This window comes from Pelodiscus sinensis, chromosome 3 (genome assembly GCF_049634645.1).
Source record: "Pelodiscus sinensis isolate JC-2024 chromosome 3, ASM4963464v1, whole genome shotgun sequence".
Classification (NCBI taxonomy): Eukaryota; Metazoa; Chordata; order Testudines; family Trionychidae; genus Pelodiscus; species Pelodiscus sinensis.
Genome location: NC_134713.1, coordinates 24,206,995 through 24,226,303, shown reverse-complemented (window position 1 = coordinate 24,226,303; position 19,309 = coordinate 24,206,995). Strand labels below are relative to the sequence as shown.

General features: G+C 41.5%; 1 long non-coding RNA gene across 1 annotated transcript in view; it reads left to right on the top strand.

The window, feature by feature from the left end:
• Positions 1-1,539: 1,539 nt before the first annotated feature.
• The window catches only part of LOC142827568 (uncharacterized), an 80,784-nt gene continuing 63,014 nt past the window's right edge, over positions 1,540-19,309 (top strand). Inside the window, exon 1 of the long non-coding RNA XR_012902241.1 lies at positions 1,540-1,888. This is a non-coding gene — a long non-coding RNA (uncharacterized LOC142827568). The remainder of the gene's footprint in view (positions 1,889-19,309) is intronic.

Here is a 19,309-nt window from a genome sequence, read left to right as displayed (position 1 = left end):
GTTGCATCACTGTTACATAGCCTTGAAAAAAGTAAATAAATCATTGCTAGGAACAGAGTAAGAAACCTTTTTTTTTAAATAAAAAAATCATGATTATCTCTGTGAGAATTAAGAAGCTGGTTTGTTTACTGGAGGTCTTCCTTTCCAAGACATCAGTGCTTCTTTGAAGGAACTAAAACTAAAGTCACTTTCAGCCCTTCAAAGAGGGTGCAATTTAGTATTTTTAAGAGGGAGAGCAGAAGAGTGACAGACTAGGTGTAAATGTATTTTGACACAATTAATGTAAAAGAAAATTACTATTGCAGAGGTTGCTATGGTTAGCACTGAACAGAGATCACATTAAAGAGCATGCCACAGAATTGAATGAATGCTCCATGTCTAGTCACCACTGCCTTAAATGGAACTAGCCATAGTCTTCAAGGTCATTTCACATTTTTGGATTAGCATAAGGAGTAGCATGGAGTGTACATCTCTTTGGAAGTCACTCAAATGTGAAAGTGGCTCTTTCTCATGTTACAAATAGTAATGAAGAAAACTGGAAAAACAATTTTCATAATGTTCCTTTTATACCCCCCCCCCCCCCAATTAATCTCAGTTGTTTAGACACAATTAGCTCACAATTTGAGCCCTGGTCTACAATAGTGAATGTTTTCAAAATAACTCCCCTTATTTTAAAATAATAAGTGGAGCATCCACACTAACAACCTTGTTATTTCAAAATAATGGGCTGGTTATTTCAAAATCTGTAGTCCTGCTTTCCTCGGAGAATAAGTTTAATTTGAAATAAGCTTATTTTGGGAGTTATTATTTTGAATTTAGTTATTTTGAAATAATTTCCTAGTGTAGATATGCCCTGAGAGAATAAATGAAAAAAAGCTATTAGAACCTTGACAATATTGGCTCCTATTTATTTTGTGAAATGTGTCTTTGGAACTGAAAACAAACTTTTTCCTCATTTGTATGCTGCTTAGTATATGGCAGTGTGGCCAGTATCCCTCCATCTCTTGTTTCCTCCTGAGTCCTTTGGCTTCTTCCTTTGTGCCTATTCACTAAGCCTGACAGCAACATCCTTTGACCAAAACTGAGGAGAAAAACAGGTAGAGGCTGAGACTCTTTAATCTTCAGCACCTCTCAGGGTATGTCTGCACTGCAATCAGATACACATGCCAGCTGACTTAGGCTAACAGGCCTAACTAAAGTGTAGACCTACTCTCAGAGATGGCAGATTTCTCTTTTTTCTCCAAGGATGTCGGTGTCGAATTACCCAAACAATCTTATACAGAAGATTTACTAAAAACCAGATACAGTGACATTTCAACAAACCTTTCTTTTATCTACCTTTACTCATCCTTCTCAAAAACGAAGCTAGATAAGCTATTCACAGCTTACTTATAAAGAGAAAATGAATAGCTTTTATCCTGCAATAGGCCACACTGCTGACCATTTTGGTCCACCTTTTAGCTTTCTTTGGTGACTATGTCTGACGGTCCGACCTCGACCTGCACTCAGGGGGGAGCTGCGGCCACGACCCCCCCGCAAAGCCCAGGAGACATGCCTCTGCGGAGTCCCTGCTGGGGCACCGCACCAAGTGCAGGGCAGGAGCAAGCGGTGTTTCCCAGCTGCGCCAGCAAGCCCGAGCATACCGAGGACAGGGGAAGCCGGGACGCAGCCCTGCCTCCTATGCCGTGACTTAGGAGAGCCAGCAACGCTGGGGACGGGGCGAACGCCAGGGACACAAGCCCCGGCGGACCATTTAAAGCTGGGACCGGGGCCAGAGGAGAGGGGAAGACGCCAGGAGGGTGATCTCTCCCTTCCCCCCCAGCTGAGGAGCAAGGCCCGGCTGCCGGAGGAGGACACAGACAGGCTGCCGCAGGCCACCGCTGCGGAGGTAAGGGCCGAGAGGCCGCCATCCTGCCAGACCAGTTTGGAGGAGGATAAGAAGCAGCCCAGGGCAGGTCTGTACTGGTGCCCGTGGGCTGACACATTACGGGGAGGGACCCCGTCAGCCCGGTGAGGGCTAAAGACCCAAACCCTTAGGGCCCCGGGCTGGGACCCGGTGGAGAGGGAAGGCCTGGGTCTCCATCCCCTCCCCCCCTCACTTCCTTGGTTCCACCGAGCGATATGCACCAGAACCTTAACGTACGTGGGCTCGTAGGGACGTAACCCCGGCATGGGAGGGTTACGTGCTTGCACCCGAACTAGAAGCTGTCACAGACAGAATAGCCTAAAGACGGCTGGCTCACAGGGCCATAACCTCGGCGTGGGCAGGTTACGCGCTCGCGCCCGAACTAGAAGCCGTCAAACTAGGTATGAAGCCTTTGCTGTGTCCAGTTCTCTCTTACTAACCTCCTCTGTCTACATACATCAGTTTCAAATCATGTGCTATCATTGCAGTTAATTTTTTTTTTCATTTTCCATCCATCCTTCATCTATGGGTGTGTGTATTAATATATATACCCAATCTCAGTTGTAACATTAGGATAAAACAGGAAGGGCATGCTTCTGAAGCTCGTCCCGTTGCTTCTATTTTAACCTCTGCATATTTGTTTACCTTGTCATCTACCCTTCCCTTTTTATTTGCTCTATATAGTCCAAGCTCTATATAGTCCACCAGGATCAGGTCCTAAAAGTCTTTTATAGATTTCTATCAGACTACTGTAACTTTGGGTAAGAGCTGAAATATTATTTAATGGGTAACATGTCTGATTCCTTAGAATTAGTAGAACTTTGCATATTGTGAATATTATTTTAAATAACCCTAACCATATTTGATTGGCTATCTGGGTGGGAGCCCACAGCTGATTACTTAAAGGGAGCAGTGCTTTTGGCTTCTGATTAATTAGTGAGGTATTATAAAAACTGTTTTGTTTCTGGCTTGGTGAATCCAATTATAAGATCAACAACAAGTGCTAAGGATTGTCTGCCTCATTTTTAGCTCTTTGCCCTAGCTGAGCCAATTCCAGTGTGCCCCAACCCATAAACATGATGACCTATACTATAAGCTTGCAACAACATTTTCAAAAGCTCCTTAGGGATTTAGGAACCTAAGTATCACTGGGATTTATGCTTCTTAGTCATTTAGGAACTTATGATAATTCCTTCTTGGAGTCCATCTTTCATGTATAACTTATGAAAATCTTACAAGGTCTGATATATGGTAGTGCATTAAGTGGTTTGGTATTACTGCCACACTGGAATCGCGTGCACATTCAGGCTAGGTCTACACTACAGAGTTTTTGCGCAAAAACTCATGGAGTGTCCACACCTCAAGTGTGAAATGAAAAGAACAGAGGGGTTTTTCCAGTGTAGGTATTCCTCCTCCTATGAGGAATAACTCCTTTTTACACAAGAGTGCTTGCGCAAAAAGTGTGTGGAGATGGGCAACAGCATTTTTTTGCGCAAAAAGAGGCAATTGAAAAAAGCACAGGTGCCCTGGTAGCCATTCTGAAAATAGCAATCAGAGTTTCCTTTTGAGAGAGCGTCCATGCAGTCTGGATGCTATCTTGTGCAAAAGCTCATTGCTTTTTTGATGCGCTTTTGCAATGTGGATGCGCTCTTGCGCAAAAAGTTTTGCGGAAAATCTCTTCCGCAAAAACTTCTTGCGCAAGAAGCCTGTAGTGTAGACGTAGTCTCAGACTGCAATTTTCCTGGAAAAAGATAAAACAGACTCTGAGAGTTGAATTTTTCTATATCTACATGGTTGGCTTTAGGTATCAGTGTTGGATGTCTCTCCCAGGTTATTAATGCACAATTTGCATAGGCAATAAAAATCATGAGACAGAGGAAGAAGGATATATTTTCAAGGTAAGTGTCTTTTAAATCCAGTGTGATTGCCATATAGCATGTGAAGTCATCTGCTCTCCCTGACAGGTGAAGAAGTCATTCTGCTGAGTTCATTAATCATAGGGGAGAAATTCTTGGACTAATTTTTATCCCTATTTATTGCAGTTTTACTGGCAGAAGTAGATATGAAATTCTAAAACTTACCAGACATACAGTGTACAGGTTTGGAGCTTCTGCAACAGAAGCTTCCCAGCTGCAGCCAAAAAATGAAGGAGGGATAGGAAATACCTCTGAAAAAGGCCATAAGACATTACACTAGAACACACCATTATACATATTTGAGGAACAATATCAGAAAAGAAAAATATTTCATTTTGGTGTGAATAGCAGCAACCCATTGTATTCTGGTTATACAATGTCCTTATATTCCTGCTCATCAGTCAATGTTCCAAGCCAAGGATTTGAAATAAGGTTTGTAATCATTTGGAAATTATAAATTTTGCAGCCTTTCCTCAATGTAACATTGTGACATATCATGTCACAGTCTAGGCTAAGTCCAATATTATGCAGTCCAACTCTGAAGGTGACTAGGGGTTTTATTTTCAGACTTGACAAAGAGTCTGATTAGTTAGAGTATATGTTCAATGAAAATTTCTGCCAATGAATCTTATATGATTTTGAGGTCAAGATATGTTTACCTAGAACACACACAAAAATTTTAAGAAAGAATCTTTCAAGTTAATACTTGAGTTTCACTTCCTTTACTTGATTTATGATCTGTCATCCACAGTTCCACTCATTCTTTTGTGGTATTTTTCTTTTTCTGTCACTTATGATGAAATAATGCATATTGAAGATAAAACAATAAGAACGGCCATGCTGGGTCAGACCAAAGGTAGCCCAGTATCCTGTCTGCCAACAGTGGCCAATGACAGATGCCCCAGAGGGAGTGAACAGAACAGGGAATCGTCAAGTAATCCCTCTCCTGTCACCCATTCCCAGCCTCTGACAGAGAATAGGGACACCATTCTTACTCATCCTGGCTAATAGCCATTGAAAGTCCTAACCTCCATGAATGTATTTAGTTCATCATTGCAAGCTTACATATAAAATAAGCAGAAAATAAAACCCGTGTGTAACAAAAATGAGGATTGTTATGGTCTGGATTACACCTTGTTTTGGGTTAAGTTGAAACCTCATTGAAATTGATGTATGAATCGGACCTACATTTAAGACTGTTGCATGAGACTGTTGAAGGGAACCAAACCTGAAACAGGCCTAATAGTGCCTGTCTAGAATCTTGTGCCATGTGAAGGGTTCCTATGGGCATTGTTCTGGGGTATACATGCAAAAGAGAGAACTGGGGTGCAGACAAGAAACAAACTGAGAGCAGAGGGGGAAAAAAGCAGCTGTGATTGTGGAGAACCTTTCAGAAATTTTCAGCATTGGGGATACTGTCTAAAGGAAGCTTGGGTCTGTAAATCTAGAAAATGCTCCTTTTGGTTTGGTGCTGTCTGCACTCACAGAAGCAAGACTTCATGCATTCCCAATCAATAAACAGGGTTACATCAAAGAAAATATCAGTCTCCATAATTAATTCCTACTCCCAGCTGGAACATACCTTGAAATCCAAACTTTTGCTAGCCATTTAGGTCAATAAGGGAATACACATATTAAAAATTCAGCAACCAAGAGTCAGTATAAGAAAACTGATTAGGGAAGAGTCACAAGGGGTTCTGAATTTTGGTTCAAATAAGTATACCAAATTTGGAACCTATGTTTTGGAGTCCTGAATGCAGCTGGCCTCTGAAAATTCCATGACTCTTCCTAACAATAATCAAGGCTGGGCCTTAATTGGCAGGTACAATGCAACTCCCTTCCCTTATGTCCTTTTAATGCTTCTAGTGTGTGCTTCTGCCTTCCAATCTAGACTAGACTTTGCATAGGACTTGATAGTGGAAAAACACCACTGCACCTTTTTGGATGCCTCACTGGGGTCAATGAGAGTGGGAATGTTAATTAACTATTGAAACTAAGAAGCTAGTGAATGGTAGCTCATCAGGACAAATGTAAAGGAAGGAAAAATGGGCGAGCAAGTTTACCTTTTGAGAACTTCCTGTAGGTGAATTGCTCCATGTTCCATGTTGTAGGAGATGGAAAAGATCCTACAGCATTTGTTCTTGGAAATGGTATCATCGTTTCTTGCTAGATCAGATCCTATTCCTTCCTGCATAGTAGACACATTCATATGTATTGGTTGTCAGTCATATACCAGAATACCAAAGTGTGCACCGTTGATAGCCTTTTCCCTGCATTGATTTAGTGGGGTGGATAAACTTGATTGTGCATATAGCTTGTGCAAATGAGTTAGTATGTACACAGCGAGTCCCCCTGAAACTTAATGGAACAACATACATGCATAGAATTAATTGAGAAATCGGATGGTCCAAGGCAAGGGATTAACTCAATCTGGTTTTTGCTCTGTGTCATGGCAGGTTTCCTTTGTGGCCTCAGGCAATTCACTTAGTTTTGCTGTGATTTTATTCCCCAATTTAAAATAGGGATAATAGCACTGCCCTGAGTCACAGTGTTTATTCTCTTGACACAGCCACAGAAATATAAAGAAAGCACTGGGCACTGTCTTTTCCCAAGCATTTGGGTACTAACTATGGAAAAACATGGAAAATCTAGCCATGTATACACTGATGCTCTGTGTTCGGATACTTTCTGTCATCTACAACATGGTGGGTCCCATTGGAATGCCCAAAGTATTTAAAGGAATACAAACCTATTCCTATATACTGCAGGGTGTGGTGATGATAAATAAGTATACAGATGTTACAGTAAAGGAACTTATAGACAGAGCTAATTCAGGCCTTAGTTTTTGGTGGGGGTCAGATAAAAACCAGGCAACATGATAGCTTATTTCGAAATATCACGTCTATGCTTCAGGGAAGTCTCAACATTTGTCTGAGGCAGGCTTTCCTAAGGTAGAGGTGCTAGCTTGATTTAGAGCCCTAGTAGGCACTGGGGAGGAATAACTTAGAATGGCCTTGGTGAGGGGCTATTTTGAAATAGCAGAATTGGGGCGTCTACACACACCTTATTTCAAAATAGCTAGCCTTGGTCCAGATCTGATTGGGAGTTATGAGTAAGTGGTTTGATCCAGGGCCTGCAGAAGTCAGGGTACGTCTACACTACAGCGCTAGTTCGAACTAACTTAGTTCGAATTAGTTAATTCGAACTAAGCTAGTTCGAACTAACGCATCTAGAACTAAAAACTAGTTCGAACTAGCGTTTTGCTAGTTCGAACTAGTAAGTCCACATTGAGTGGACTCTGAACAGGGCTTAAGGATGGCCGGAAGCAGTGCCGGCAGGGCATAAAAGGAGGACTTAGAGCATGGAGATACTGTCTCAGGCTAGCCGAGGGCTGCGCTTAAAGGGTCCCGACCCCCACCCCGGACACACAGTTCTAAGGGGTGCCCCGCTTGCAAAGAAGTTCTGGCTTGGAGTGCCCTGAGTGCCCACACTGGGCACATCACACCACTCGGCCATCAGCCCGGCTGCACTTGCCGCAGGCTGCCATCTGGGGAGAGGGAGTAATTGGGGGGCTGCAGGAGAGCTTCCACCCCCAGAAGCCCGCAGAGCCAGCCCAGTCCTCCCCATCGGGGGCTCGTACCCCATTCCTCCCTCACCTCCTTCCACTTGCCCTTCCCTAGCCCCCCTTCTTCTTGATGTACAAAATAAAGATAACGTTTCTTCCAACATTGACTCTGTCTTTATTGAAAAAAACTGGGGGAGACTGGGAAAAGGAGGTGGGAGAGGGGAAGAGAAAGGCTGGGAGAGGGGAGGGCAACTAACATGATCAGGGGTTGGGAACAGGTCCCAGATGAAGAGAGGCTACAGAGACTGGGACTGTTCAGCTTAGAAAAGAGGAGACGGAGTGGGGACAGGATAGAGGTCTCTAAAAGCAGGGGTTGGGTGGAGAGGGTGCATTCAGAAAAGTTCTTCCTGAGTTCCCATAAAGAAGGACTAGAGGACACCAAAGGAAAGGAATGGGTAGCAGGCTTGAAACTAGTAAGAGAAAGTTGTTCTTGACAAAGCAAATAGTTAACCTGTGGAACTCCTTGCTGCAGGAGGCTGTGAAGGCTAGAACTAGAACAGAGTTTAAAGGGAAGTGAGATAAAGTGATGGAGGTTGGGTCCATGGAGTCCTATTAGCCAGAGGGTAGGAGTGGTGTCCCTGCCCAAAGTTTGTGGAAGGCTGGAGAGGGATGGCACGAGACAAATGGCTTGGTCATTGTCTTCGGTCCATCCCCTCCAGGGTCCCTAGGGTTGGCCGCTGTTGGCAGACAGGCTACTGGGCTAGATGGACCTTTGGTCTGACCCAGTACGGCCATTGTAAGCTCAGGGCTCAGTGTCGGGGGTCTCAGTGGACCCCCTTGATTTTCATGCACACCTGGTCCTGGGTGGCCAGGCTGGCAGCTCTCCTGCCCTAGACGGCCACTTTCCTGTGCCTAGTGCGGAGATCGTGGACGAGGTCCACGATGTCCGCACTAGCCCAGGAAGGTGCCCGCCTCTTGCGGTCCAGGGCAAGCTCCCGGGAGCCGCCAGCCTGGTCCCGGCAAGAGGGGGTGGGCTGGGGGGCATCGGGTGGGTGGCTCTGTGCCGTGCCAGGTGCAGGGTCTGCTAGCTGGGTGCTGGCAGGCTTGCACCTGGCACGGGCACCGTAGCCAGCCCGTGCCCCTTTAAGGGGTCCGGGGCCGGGAGGGGGGCATAGAGTTTCCCTGGTGTTGGCCAGAGTGGCCACCAGGGAAACCTGGGGAGGGCTAGCCTCCCACTAGTTCGAACTAAAGGGCTACACAGCCCTTAGTTCGAACTAGCTAGTTCGAACTAGGCGTTAGTCCTCGTAAAATGAGGTTTTCCTAGTTCGAACTAAGCGCTCCGCTAGTTCGATTCAAATTCGAACTAGCGGAGCGCTAGTGTAGCGCATAGGAAAGTTAGTTCGAACTAACGTCCGTTAGTTCGAACTAACTTTCTAGTGTAGACATACCCCCAGTGTGTGTCTACAATTGGTTTTGGATTAGACCCAAGAAATGTTCAGAAACTTACAAAATCAGGATCTAAGAATAGTGAGTATGTGTCTAAATCAGAACAAAATATTTGAAACAAAACCCCAGAGGTAAACTTCCCTTATTTTGCACTCTATGTTCAAAAGCTGTGTGTGTTATGAGGAAAAAACCCTAAATTTAATGTATAAATTAAATCTGCCTCAAGCTCTCCAGCTGCTTTACTTGACAGATAGGCACTTATCCATATGCAGCACATCTTACTGAAACTGGCAGCACTGAAGGGTTAATAACATTTACTCAGTTGTTCAAGTTTTCTGCTATATTTGGAACAGTAGAATTTCTTCCCCAGCAATTATGCACATTTTCGCCTCATAAACTGTTTTTCCTAAAAATTGTAGCACAAAATCCCTTTTATTTTAACCTACAAAGTGCTAGCACCTTGTTCAAGTGGTTGAGCCCCTGAGCATCCACTGAACCTCATTGCTTTGGAGTCCAATAAAACACCCTTGATTGCCTTCTTCCCTGTATCAATGGATGGTTATCCTAATAAAATCCATGTGTTCCCTGCACCTTTCCTTTCACCTTTAGCTTTCCCTAGTTAGTATTATTTTTCAAGTAAGCTAAAGTTCAAGAAGAGTCATACTAATTACCTTGGGATAGTCAGGAATAGGTACTTCATTACACGGTTGGCCTGGATGAGAGTGATATAAAGATGAAATGTTCCTTGCCTAATATCCTGAGCCATCCAAACTCTAGCTTGAAAATATGAAAACCTTGTTCTTTGGGAAGATAAGCATCTGCATCTGCCAAGATACATATATAGGGTGATTTATATAAAGTAATTAGCTAATTAACATGTTTATGCTACAAATAATTTCCTCTATGTTGGACGTCCATACTGCCCATCAAATGATGTTATTGAGGTCTCTTCTTCTGACATCCCATTTTTTTTATTTTTCAGGTGATAATCTTATGCTGTTGACATGCTCTTATAGTAATGGTGCACCATTAATCATCCCATTCTGATGTTGCTTGTCTCTTACTCTTTTATCTTACCATATTGTTGCTGCTGTATCTTATAAAATTTTTCCTTGCAAATGATTTTTATGCATGTCATCACATTAATTACAGTTTCCTCCTAATCCTCTATCTCACCCAGCATTCACAGTGAATCTGATTATTATCTTGTGATACAAGATTAATGGCAGTTAGATTGTGTTTTAGATGAATTATAAGAGACTTTTTTGTATACGCAGCACATAAAGAGCTAGATTTAATAATCTTAAACTACATTTAATTTGTTCCATATCACATTCTGGAATGCCTCACCATCAAGATTCTGCTGGAAACTAAAGATGCCGGAGACAGCTATTATAAGTAAAATAACTGGCAGCAGTAATATTTTACTTGTGAAGTAAGTGTTTATTTAGTAGAGGTGCACCGGCTCACTGGATGCTTCTGTTTCTTTGCTCATAATGTGTGAGAACAGTGTGGAAGACTGGAATTCTGATTTTTGAGTTATTTTCTAAACAAATATATATCACTAGACATACCGTTAGACATGATAAAAGGGAGAATGGTTTGAACTGAGACAGATATAGGTGCACAGAATTACTAGTGAAAACTGAGAGGAAAAGGTAATCCTATTCTCCCACATGCTTTTATCCATGAAAGCTTTGTATTCGGTTGAAATGCATTAGTAAAGAATATCACATTCTTTTCAAGATTATGGATCTTTTTTGGACTATCAACTTTACAATATTTGAAACCAAATCTCAAAGCTGTCTTAAATGAAATTGTTCCAAGGATGGATTTGGCTCATGAGGACTTAGGCATTTTTAAAATTTTCTTTGAAGTCATAACTTTTTGAAAAACTCCTCTCTTTTTTATGTAGAATATATTTATTTTGGATAGCTACATTCAGTACTTATGAAAGCTATCTTTAACCTTTGATCCCTTCAATGTTGATTTAATCCCTGTTGGCACTGTTATTTCTATAATTACAGAATCTATTGTATAATATGGAAGATGAATTAGAGATGGGTGTAAAATGACAACTTTCTGTACTATTTAAAAAAAATCTTTTTCAAAATAAAATTTCTCATAATTTGTTTTTCAATGCCCAACAAATGGTAAACAAAAAATACATTTTGAGCAAAGCTTCATGGAAAAAAATGTGGATAGAAAAACTTGACTAGCTTTCTTTGGGTCTTTTGCACAACCACCTGATGATGCAGTATTGTTCCCAGGATTCATTTATTAGAGTTCATCCAGTCTAGTTTTAAAGAATTTTAAGAGACACTTTCAGGAGGTCTAATAAACTTTATTGTTAAAAGGTTTATGTTGAACCTGAATTTCCCTTTATTTTTATCCAGTTATTAACATTAACATCCTCTGATATCACCCTAAATCTGTGTGTCCTTACTGCTTTTACCTTTCAACTAATTATATGCTATCAATGGCCAAAAATTAATTTCACACAAATCAGTCAATCCATGGGTATTTAGTTCCTTTAACTATGGAATGTGATATTGTAGATGTAGATTCACCATTGCAGTGTACGGAGTTGCTGAAACCTCCTTGCTGCATGGTACAATCCCTTTTCATGTTTAATCTAAACCAGCACTGGTCATTTGATCAAAAGTTTCAGAGGGGTAGCTGTGTTAGTCTGTAACTGAAAAATTAAAAAATCAACAACAAATAACTCTGTAGTACCTTATAACGGATCCGGCGGGCTTCTCACCCCCAATCCGACGGCCCCCCACGGCGGGGTGAGCTTGGGAATGCTGGCTCACCCAGGGAACGCCAGTGGCAGCCGTGCTGGGGCTGCGCACTGTGGAGACACGGCCCAAGACACGCCACTAGAGGGAGATGCCGGTGTGGAAATGGTGCCGCGGCCAGACGCTGGCACAGGCACACTAGCATTTGGGGGAGAAGCCAGTGGGGGAATGGCACCGTGGCCAGACACCGGCGCAGTCGCACTATCACCTGCAGGTACCCGTGAGGGGAACCCGCCTATTGCAGCCAGAGGCGGGGCGGAGGAGCAGGCGGGGACGCACCCTGGGGATGGGGCAACCCTGAGGGCGATGGATTTAAAACTGGCCGACCCCCAGGTAGGGGGAGAATGGAGCCTGGAGAGTGACCGGGTTCTAGTGGGCTGAATGCATCCGGGTAGAAGGGCCGGAGTGAGGCGCGTTTGGGTTGTGACACGTTAGCCCAGGAGTGTGAAGGGGTGAGTAGGAAGAAGCCCAGGGCAGAGCTTTTGGCCCGTGGGTCCGTGCATTTTGGGCAGCATCCCCACTGACCACAGGAGGCAGAGAGAAAGCAATATCCCCTTCCTTTGGGCCCTGGGCTGGGACCCGGAGGTAAGGGAGGGTCTGGGTCCCCCTACTCCCTGCCCCGTATTGGTAAGGTGAGGAGTGCTCATAGAGGTGCCAGGGCCTCAGTGAAGTCCGAGTGAGACTGGGGTGTGAACAATAAAGACATTGGACTCATCCCAATTGTGGGTGTAATTGACGAAAGCAGGAAAAAGGAGTCAGGAGCCCCAGGGAGGGGACAGGACCCTCTCACACACCTTAGCTACTAACAAAAAATGTAGATGGTGTCATGAGCTTTTGTGGGCACAACCCACTGAAGAAGTGAAGAACCCATCTGAAGAAGTGGGTTGTGCCCACAAAAGCTCATGATACCACCTACATTTTTCATTAGTCTCTGGGGGTATGTCTACACTACCACCCTAGTTCGAACTAGGGTGGTAATGTAGGCAACTGGAGTTGCAAATGAAGCCCGGGATTTGAATTTCCCGGGCTTCATTTGCATAAAGCCGGGCGCCGTCATTTTTAAATGTCTGCTAGTGCGGACTCCATGCCACGCGGCTACATGCGGCACGGATTAGGTAGTTCGGACTAAGCTTCCTAGTCTGAACTACCGTTACTCCTCATTTCACTCCTAGCGGACATTTAAAAATGGCGGCGCCCGGCTTTATGCAAATGAAGCCCGGAAAATTCAAATCCCGGGCTTCATTTGCAACTCCGGTTGCCTACATTACCACCCTAGTTCGAACTAGGGTGGTAGTGTAGACATACCCTAAGGTGCTACAGGACTATTCATTGTTTTTGTTTTTGTTTTAATTTGGCCATTTGTTGTTGTTTTTGCAGACTTTGGAAGTGTATATCTAAACCTCTCTTTCTTGCTGTCATCAAAGGACAGGTGTTACCTGTAATATAATTACCTTCCAATTATATTATCAACATTTAAGACTAAATGCTATGTCTCTTCTAAGTGGTAATTTACAAATATGAGAAAAACCCTTATGGAAAAATTGTATGCGAATCTAATCACATACCAATTTTATGAGACTGGTGTTACTCCCTTGAACTTAATGGAGATAGTCCTGATTTTTGCTAGTGTAAATGAAACGAGTCAGATCTGTACTGCATTACTATAGTATTTTATTTTAAAAAAAAACCTCACCTTGTGTCTGCACATGGTTGAGCACAGAGAATGTGTGGTGGTAAAATGGAGGAACCACTACATCTTCTGTAGTCCTCATAGATGATATCTAAAGTCAATGGATAGCATAATTTATTCCTGCTCTCACTTGGAGTAAATTGTTATCCACACTGAATCCTGCAATGAGGTGTAACAGTTAATCTGAACTAAGGACTTAGTTTGGATTAACTTCTGCCATGTGTAGCCGCAGGCAGTCAGTTTGAACTAAGGGGATTTAAAAATGGCGCCCACCTGGGAACATGCAAATGAAGCCTGGAATATTTAAATCCCGGGCTTCATCTGCAAGTTCGAATGCCTACATTAGCCATCCTAGTTCGAACTAGGGGGCTAGTGTAGACATACCCTCATCTACTTAAATAGTGCTTTAAACAGTACATTATCTTTCTTGCCTATGAAAACTTATAACTTTTAAGTAATCAAATTCCTAGAAAAGTCCTTTTTATACTTCAGTACCATTTCTCTCCCCAGTCTTTCCTATTAATAATTGTAATAGTGCTATTTTCTTTTCAAACGGAGTACTTTGTGTGTCACTCTTTGTTCCTAGCTCTGTTGTGCAGTACATTTAGCAAAAGCTAAAGATGGTAGTGACTTGAGGTATAGCCACTATTAGGGCCCTGTGGTGGGGTCTAGTGGAGAGGGAAGGCCTGGACCCTCCTGTTGAGGATATATCCCCGCCCCCATTTCCTGACTCTAGCCAATGAGCCATACAGCCCTGCCAGAAGGGCTGCATTAATTGACTCTGGCCATTGGGCTGCACAGCCTCGTGAACAAGAGTGGATTTAACAACTCCAGCCATTGGGCCATGCAGCCCTGTGAACAAGGAGGGATTTATTAACTCTGACTACTAGGCAACACAGCCATGCAGACAAGAGCTGATTTATTGACTCTGACCATTAAGTGACCATGTCATCTGGCTAAGGGTAAACGTACAGACACAGGTTAGGAAGAATGAAGATGGCAATTGCAAGCACACTCCCATAGTCCTAAAGAGATAAGTGCATTCACCCTGTACTAGATGGGGTCCTCCCTAACTGTGTCACATGATCCTTTTCTGTCATTAAAAGTTTGTTCTATTAATTTTGGTAGAATAAATGGGGCCAGAGTTATTAACATGAGCCTGAACTAGCCAATATTAAATAGGTTTGGTCTAAACAGACCTCAGTCAGTTTAGTTCCAAACATATTAGAAAATTAATGCCCAAGATTAGAAGTATATTGATTGAAACAGACAAAAGGAGGCAAGGAGTATTGAGTAATTATGAAAAAACCCCATAATTAAACCCCTTTTGGAGATAGCAAATATTTGTTAAAATTTAATATTCAGATAAATAATCCTTTGTGGAGGGGAAGAAAGGATTAGTTCTGACTTTTGGTTCTGAATTAGGAATAATAGTCAGATTCCTGCTTTAAAAAAAAACAAAAAGGGAGAGAAGAGACAGCATAGTAAAGATGGGGAAGATACAGTTTTTGCTGATGTTCTCAGGATACAGGGCATCTGTTTGATCATGAACAGGTGTTTTGAGCTTGCAGGTTGGATTGCTCTGGAACTCCCCAGTCAAGGACATCATCTGGTTGGACTAATCAGGTCTGTCTCTTTCACCATTTTTTTTAATTAATTTCTGCTCATTTTCTCTTTCTTGTTTACCACACATAATCTTAACAAAGTCTCTGAGTGGTATCAATAAACCCTTTCTATTTAAATATATAGGATAATGAGCTTTCATAGGTGTAACCCACTTTATCAGATGAGTTATGGTTTCTCTAAAATGCCAAAGGACTACTTGTTACAGACTAATACAGCTACCCCTCTCAGATTTTCTATTTAAACATATTCACTATTTCTATCTCCTTAGATGTTTTCCTTAAACAATTTTATATACAAGGACAAGGTAAAAATCCATGCATGTTTACCCACTCTTCACCAGTTAGATTAACAATTAAAGTAGATGTGCTATATCCCAATTATTACAATATATCTTACAGTAGAGAAGTGAATTGGATCTAACATGTGATTACAAATTTTCACTTGTTCTAGATGCTGATTTTTAGGTGCTGGATTTTCTAGCATGGATTTTCTAACTGAAACACTGAGTCATTCAGTTCTTTAACCCTCTTATTTCATAAATGGTGATTGGTATCCACACACCGGTACTTCAGTTAGGAAGAAACAATCAATTGTGCACATACAAAATGAGAAACGACTGCCTAGGAAAGGATACCACTGAAAGAGATATGGGAGATCACTGTGGATTACAAGATAAATATGAGCCAACAGTGAAACTGTTGCAAAACAAGCAAACATCAATATGGGATGTATTAGTAAGAATGTTGTAAGCAAGACAGAAATAATTCTGGGCTGATTTGGCCTCAACTAGAGTATCGTATCCAATTCTGGGCACCACATGAAGAAAATCCAGAGATGAGCAACAAAAATTATTAAAGACATAGAAAACATGATCTGTGGGGAAAGACTGAACGTAATAGGTCTTTTTTAGTTTGCATGAGAGGGGACATGATGACAGCTTCCAAATGCATGAAAAATTGTTACAAGGAGGAGGGAGAAATTTTGTTCTCCTTAGTCTCTGAGGATAGGACAAGAAGCAATGGGTTTACATTGCAGCAGGAGGAGTTTAGGTTGGACATTCAGAAAAAGTTCTTACTTAAATTGTCCAGAGAAGTTGTGGGATCTCAATCATTGGAGCAGACAAGCACCTGCCTAAAATGGTCTAGAAATAATTTTTAGTCCTGCCATGATTGCAAGGCATAGAACTAGAAGACCTCTTGAGATCCCCTCTAGTCCTACATTTCTATCATTCTACACAGGCTGTGCTTCCCACAAAGTTAAAACTCTCAGTAATGACTCTTACCTATAAAATTAGTTTGATAAGGTTTTGGAGAAAGTTGAGAACATTTTCCTAAAGACAATGAGAATTGGAAAGAAGGTCTTTGTTGTTTTGATTCACTAGAAGACTGAGTTAATTTATTACCATTTGATTGTTCACACAACACATCAACTTTACTGAGTACAAACGCTGTTTTATGGTTGTGTATGATTATATTCTTTAAGAAACTCAGGTAATCTATGCATCTTTCATATGATTTTATCTAGTTTTTAAATCCAAAGAAATACAAACGGTGGGCAATTTTTCAAATGTATTTGGGTGGGCAAGGAAGTGCTATGTACAATTAACTCATTCTGTTTAGGAAAAAGAAATTCAGAGCAAGTTCCAGGAACAAGACACAGGAGTCTGAAGCTCATAAGAAAATTAAGGCTGGGGAAATTTATATAAAAGTTGGTTTGGGATTATCTGGACATGGTCAGAATAGAAGGCTTCATTTTTGTAGATATTTAATATTTAACTTGAAATGGTTCTCTTGAAAATCTATATTCTGTATGCTTGAAAAGATTCTGGAACTAATGAAAATGCTACAGGTTTTTTAGAAACAAATGAATTCACTTGTGCAAACTATAATACTGCTACCAATTTTGCCAACAAATTTCAGTCATCATCCTTGAATACTTCAGGGGATGCTTCTTGAATATTTTCTTTAGAAAGGGAAAAATCTATAACTAGATGAGATAATGCATTAGTAATTTTTTACACATGCATCTTTTGTACATTGCATGACTGCAGTACCGTAGATGTGTTACTTGTTATGACACTTGTATTTCTGCTGAGAAGAGGTGCCCAGAGAATAGCCATGCAAGGCCACAACACATTAGATATTAAACTCCATATACAACAAGTTTCTCTTGCAGTTGAAATTCATCATTGTGCTGTCAAATTGAAGCAGACTTGGATATAGTTTGCTGTAATTAGGCTTTAAGTCCATAGATGTAACAGCTGGGTTTCTTCTGCAGATTTACAGAGGAATATACCACACTAAATGAGCATTAAGCCCCCAAAGTGCTATAAAAGTTGATGCTCATGGTTCAAATGGAAGAATCATAGAGGAAATCTTTACTTTCTTTCTTTTTGCATATAGGTAGGGATGGCCCTGGTCCTAACCCATAGTTTGAGAACCACTGTAAGTAACATTTTTGTTAGACAAATAAATATGCATCAAAATATTTACTTTAACGGACACAGGGCACATGGGTATTATTACTTTTTTTCAGAATGAGGAATGGGGTGCAGAGCAGAAATGGACTAAGCAGTTCTTTAAAACCCCAGCAAATGGAAAAAACTGTTCAATATCACTTAGAACTCATGTACCTGCATAAGTAATCATGTCCTTTTTCCCATTTAGTTCACTCTGTTTTTGTTTCTGGTCTTGTCATATATCTATGCCATGACAAGCTCTTCTGTGGAATCTGTGTCTACATTTTCTTTTTATATTGTGTGCCAGGCTTTGTCCCTGCACTTAATAAAATAAACAAGGAAAGTGCCAGTGATTTCAATGATGCAGTAGGTGAATAAGTAGGGAGTAATAATGAATAAGGAACAATATTTGTTTGTACAGGCCTATGTAATTTTAATGATTGTATGCTAGTGGGCCAATCCACCACCAGTACATGAAATAGTATTCCTCGTGGCAACCAAATTTTATTCTCTTTGCTTCAGAACAGATTTTAATTTGTGAAAATCCAGACAACTCAATATAAATTAATCAAATAAATTCATCAGCACCTACAGAAGATGACCTGCTCCTTGCCCAAACCTGGAAGTCTGTACTGCATTTAAGCAATGCTGCAGCCCAAGCCCTACAAGCCTGAGTCAGCATTCATCGTCCAGCCAGGGGTATCTAATTGCAGTATAGACATACACTAAATGAACTCAAATTAGCATTTATATTTCCTGGCCTGGTCATGTGACCTAATCCAATCATGTGATTATTGGACTTCTTGCTTTCACAGAAGCTGTGGAGGCAGCTTACACAGAGCAGAGTTGAGAACCCCAATACTCTTAAAAGGCCAGTGCCTCCATCCCCATAACAAATCTGTCAATTTTAATTTCCTAAACATAAACACCAAAAATCAGTCAAGTTTAGATTGTAGATGTGGCAATTTGATACTTTTGGTGTTTTCTGTTCTTAATTTTGTGCAACTGTTTTTGACTCTTGACCATAACAATGCATAACATGACATATGCTATATTTTCTGCACCATTTGTCACATACTTTGTGCTTATTCCTGTAATAGTTCTTGAAAATATCAGTCAGAATAAATTACACGAGCCTGGAAAGCTTAGCCCTGCAGCAAAAATATGTGTGATGAAATGGAAAAAGTTGGAAGGAAACAAAATTCACTATTTTACCTGTTATAGAAAGGCAAAAGTAAAAGAGAAATATTTGTTTTTAAAAGTTTGACAGATATCTCACGAATGTCCTCTTAACTCAGGACACCAAGACCTCTAGCCTCCAAAGTCTCATTCTGGTCAGGGTGCACGTGGATCTTCTGCAGCTCTGGTCACTGCCTCAAACTGAAAGGCTTATGTCAAGAACCTCAACTCCCCATTACCTCACCCATCTTGGCAGTGCTGAGAGATTCAGCATTTTGCAGTGCAAAATAGTCTGGAAGTAAAGTGAGGACCAAATGTTACAGGTACTTTATGTGAAGATAACTATGTGTATGAATGAGACGCACAAACTATTGTCCTCTCTTTCTCTTTCCTTACCTACCTGTTCTCTCCCTGCAGTTTGTAAGGGAAATAAGTTTCTGTTTGTGTTTGCTCAATGTTTTTTCAGGTTTGTGGGAAATGTTGAGGCCGAAATAGTGGAATCCCATAGGAATACCTGCATGGTGGCATTTGCAAGTAGAATAAACAAATAATTCTATTGTGGCTGAGCTGCTGGAATTTCATTCAAATTCGTTCAACAACGAATAAGAGGTGGGCATGTTCTAAATGAGTCAGAAGACATGTCCTCACAATACTGCAGAATCCAAAGGACAAGATTGTCTAGCTTTAGCGTCCAGCCATTAGATACCTTTATCTATTAGATT